This window comes from Galeopterus variegatus, unplaced genomic scaffold (assembly GCF_000696425.1).
Source record: "Galeopterus variegatus unplaced genomic scaffold, G_variegatus-3.0.2 Scaffold10338, whole genome shotgun sequence".
NCBI classification, from domain to species: Eukaryota; Metazoa; Chordata; class Mammalia; order Dermoptera; family Cynocephalidae; genus Galeopterus; species Galeopterus variegatus.
In genome coordinates, this window is record NW_007736449.1 from 37,234 (window position 1) to 42,400 (window position 5,167).

A 5,167-nucleotide genomic window follows, 5' to 3' on the forward strand; every position below is an offset into this window, starting at 1 on the left:
GTGAGCGGGAACCGGTCTGTATGTGGGATCCGAACCCTCGGCGGGAGCGCCGCCGCGCTTCCCAAGTGGCGCACTATAGCAGTGCGCCACTGGGCCGGCCCCTACAAAGGTGATCTTGTGGATGAATAGAAACAGGGTCAGAACCAGAATAGAGAATGAAGAAATAAGTTTATGCAAAAATCAAATAAGAAAGTAAATTAAAATGAAATAAGAAAAAAAAACAGAAAAGAAATTTTAAGTAATAGAATGTGTAAGTTATTTGGGCAAAAATATTGATGGAAAACATGTGGACAAGTCACTTTGTTCCTGGAATATTATATGTTATATATGAAGCATCAATGTGGCAGAGAAAATATTGATGGAAAACATGTGGACAAGTCACTTTGTTCCTAGAATATTATATGTTATATATGAAGCATCAATGTGGCAGAAGACACTGGACACAAAGTTAAAGCCAAATACATGCTTGGAAAATCCAATTATATTTACAAAATTCCCATATCTCAGTAGATGATTTCACGATGGATAGACAAATAAAAATACAAGTGGCAAATATGAGCACATATGCTTAAGAACTGTATCATTTAATTATTAAATAAATGCAAATTAACAATAGATTTAGCATTTCAGAAGAGATTAAAAAAACTGGCAAACTAGTCTGTCCAGAATACGGTGAAATGTGCATTTTTATACATAGTGGAAGGGACCAAAAAATGGCATGATATTTCTTGAAAACAATAGAATACTTATGGAAATTTAAATGGTGCACATATTTGGTCCATCAGACTTTATTGCTAGTAATTTAATAAATTAGATAAATTTGCAAAGGTAAATGTACAACATTATTAGTTGTACCACTATTTGCAATAGTGAAGTTAAAATTTAGCATTATTTGAAAGGCCATCAGTGAATGACTTTTCAAAGATAGTACAGAAGATCCATGCAGGGAAATAAACTAAAGCTGTTGAAGGGTGAAACAGATCTGAATTGACGGGAAAATCTGATACCACAAAAACATTAGATTACATGCAATGTTTATAATATAAATATATTTTGTGTGGGTGTTTATAGACATATATGTACACATACATTCAATTATAAACAATATGTATAAATGCATATGTATAACACTTAATAAATTTATTTACAAAATTTCATAATCTTAATCTAACATAGCTGTTTCATATTGCATTTTCAAAGTTAAAAGTTTATCAGCTCATGAGGCCTATAACAATCTAATTGAATACATAAATCATTTACATATGTATAAATGTGTATCTATTTTCCTTATTTAACTGTAATTTTCTAAATAAATTTTCACATCAAGTAATTCTGAACCTTATTTTTATCATGCAAAATGTTATTGATTTGATTAAAATAGCTATAAGTAAAAAGCAAATAATCATTACATACCCCACGCCCTTGGCATTTTACTTTTGAGTCACACAATGTTAGATTTTTATGTAATCCTACGCGTACACACAATTTGTTCCTACAAAACTAAAACGTTAAAGAAATCAACAACAAAAACTTTTAGTGCAAAGTCAAGAGATATGCACAACAGATAAATCTGTATTTCATGATATCTACTCATTGTAATATAAGAACTAGGAATAAACATCAAAATAGCATGTTATTATCTTATAAAATGTAAAATATTATAAATTATATACTATTCTTCCCTTGAGAATAATATTTATTGTAACATTTATTGTTACAAATTGGTACAAGAAAAAAATAGCCAACTTGTATTAACTAAGTGATGACTAGGACCTTTCTTAGCACTTTTTATGGAATTTATATTATATACTTAAATAGACCCTGAGAAAGAGGTATCTTTATACTTATTTTATATTTGATGAGAATTAAGTTTACACTTTTAGGTCATGCCATGAGTTATCGAGAGAGCGTTTTTCAATGCAGGAACTGCTTTACTCGAACATCCCAGTACTTAATGCTATTTTTACATTTTCTCCCACTTTAATGACAATAAGTTTTATCTTTCACATTAGCAGTGTTACCCTGAGCAAGTTACTCAATTCCTCCAGACCTCAGTTTATTCATCTTTCAAGGGATGGAAATTAAACCTGTTTTACAGATTATGAGGATAAAACAATTTGTTGCACATAAAGTAAGAAAAGCAGTGTCTGGAAGATAGTAAATGCTCACTAAATATAAACTATTATTTTAATTAATTATTTATTGAACCTGATTAACAAAATAGATTCAATATTTCATGTTAATATTCCTCTATCTAAATTTTTATTTAATTTGAATGTCTTTTGAGGCATGTACTAAGACGATCTTGTGATGTCTCTCAAGTTACCTGATGGAATACCCTATCCAAAATAAACAGTCTTAGTTAAAGAGATAAACTGAGGCATAGGAAAACGTTACGGAGTTTATTTGCACAAACAGCAATTTATGAATTGGCCAGCTCCCAACCAAATGGGGACACGTGAGTGTCCATTGAAGACATGTAAGTGGCAGGCTTATATAAAATGAACACAGAAGTAAAGGAAATATTTGATTGCTTACATTTATATAATTTCCTTATTTGATCTAAGCTGTTCGAAAGTCCCTAAGTAACATAACTATAAGTTAGTTGGCTGCTGCTGATTGGTTGAGCCTAAGTTCTGTTTTTCTTTAAAACAGGCCTTTACAAGAAACAGCGCAAGTTAAGTTTTGCTTATGTTTTCAAATCAAGCAAGGTTAAGGTCACTTATGATGCCTAACTGGCTTTGTCTTCTCAGGAATTCTTCAGGCTCAGTCTCATTTTAATTTACTCTAACATCTTCAAAATATCATCGTGTTTATTAACTGAAGGTGGTCTGATGAAACCAGCAAAAATAACACAATTTTGAACCAGCCAGCATTACCTGTCCACAAAACACTTTTTAGTCTAGTGTTCCTTAAACGCTGTCACTGAGGCAACAATAAGTTAGTCACACTTCACTGAGTTTTTTAGGGGAAAAATAAGCCAGGAAAAGTTCAGATACATGCTCCTGCTGCAATTTCTTTCAAGTAAACACATCAATGTGTAGCTGTCTCTTCTGTAATGGACAGGAAAAGTTGAAAGACACTATAAAAAGTACTTAGCCCTGGTCAATGGTTGGGATGATCTTTTGACTGCAATCAAACACATAAGACATTCCTCCTTAAAGGAGAGACACAAAAAGTGTCCCAGAAGCAATCACATAATGGTTTAAATAAAATCCCTTATATTACTAAAGACATATTTTCTAAAGGGGAAACACCTGTATTATGTAAGTATAGTTTTTTATAGTCTGGTGTATAATAATGAGTAAAAAAAATGCATTTATTATTCACTGATTAGGTTATCTATTTTTGGACAATGACATGCCCAAAACATATTTTCTTTCAATGTTGAAGTGAGCATGTTGAGCTGTGCTTGTCTCCCCTGATCCACCTATGTGAGCCAGGATCATTGTGATACATTCTTCCTCTGTTCTAAGTCTTACAAATAACAAATTCAAGGAGGCTTTCTATCATAACCAATGTTAAGATAACTCACACTGCTGGAATAATATTTCCATGTAGTATATTGCTTATGTAGAATATTACTATATTAAATATATTAGTGTTTTATTTAGAAATTTTATATAATTAGTAGGGAAATCTGTTACGAACAGGTCAGGCTCAGATTACCCTCTCACCTTAAACAAATGACCTGAAAGTCCAAAAGTTGATGCAAGAATTGGAAGGTATATCAGATTACCAGTACTCAACTAAATGTCTAACCAAGCAAAGAAAGAGAAAAGAGGAGCAGTGGGGTCCACTTTAGCCTAGTCCCAATCAGAAGGGCCAACCTATTCCAATAACAGTAATTGACAAAAGCAGTTCTCCCCACTGTTTTCAGCATAAAGAAAAGTAACAACTAGATTTAAATCAGAAAAACAAAAACATAGCCGGGAGCCCTCCAGGGTGCACCTATACAGATGTGGATACAATCCAACCAAACAGAAGAGGGCTCAGAAAATCAGAGAAAGGTAAAGAGAATAAAGCATTGCCTTGTCACAATGTAGGCCAGGGACTCCAGGAGAGATCCACGAGCAGCAGAGACATGGGAGCAAAATAGTCCCACTGGCCACTTGGCTCTTGCAGCTAGAGTCATCTCTGGTGCCCAAAGCTTTCCAATTTTTGGCAGTGATTAAATTAGGCTCTCGGATTCCAAAGTCATAGAAATAAACAATGTACCCAACAGAAAGCAAGCAATGGCATTATTAAAAGATGAGATAGACTTATGCATAAGGGGGGCAGCAACAGTAAGGCCAGCCCCCCGAGGGGAGCTGTTCAGGGTCTTTTATAGGGAGAGGAGTTAAGGCGTGGCAGGCCAGCGTCACTGGTGGTGGTCCCGTTCTGTTCTTCCTGGTTGCATCATGGGTGCAGACTCAGTAGGCTGTGGTGTTCCTCACTGTCACCCCAGGAGGGTCATAGTAGCAGTTACCTGGATGCTTTGTGCACAGGTGGGAATTCCTAAAGGGGTCTTAAGGTTAGTCTGTAACTTTTACAATTATAGTAAACAAGCCTTGGGGAGGGGTTTTGCAATGCAGTAAATATCTGTTTCCTCTCTTATCTCAGTCTGTTTTGTCAGGGCAGCCCATAGGGTAATCATTTGCCCTGAGGGGTCTCATGACTGAGGAGTGGAAAAGTAACAAAGTGTCCTCTGCAGGGAAAATGGAGTCAGTTTGGTTCACAGGCCTAGCCTTACTCTGTTTCAAATCTACATACTATTCTTCATGTGGATAAATGGGGAATGAATGGGCAAAATGACTGGAGGTGCCATCCCTTATCCCTTCCACAAAAAAGGGCCCAAATAACAAATTTTATACTCTATTTTAGATATACTGTAATTTATCTGACTGACCTAAATTTGGCATTATTATACCTTGATTTTTTTTCTCATAACTCAAATCATAATTGCTCTATGCCTATGCATATTTCTTAATATCTGAAAATTAATTTAACATTATTATATTATACTTAGATGAAAAGATATGATAGATTTGACTGCTTACACATCTCTAAATCACTTTCAGGAAAGTATTTGCTAATATATACTCACTTTAGAATAATCAGATGTAATTCTTAACATCAAGTATTATTCTCAATGCCCAATTGACATAACAAAAATAATACCTGGATA

General features: G+C 34.3%; 1 protein-coding gene across 1 annotated transcript in view; it reads right to left on the reverse strand.

The window, feature by feature from the left end:
• LOC103609947 (disintegrin and metalloproteinase domain-containing protein 5-like) overlaps positions 1–5,167 on the reverse strand; it is a 20,734-nt gene that overhangs the window by 13,770 nt on the left and 1,797 nt on the right. The window lies entirely within an intron of this gene.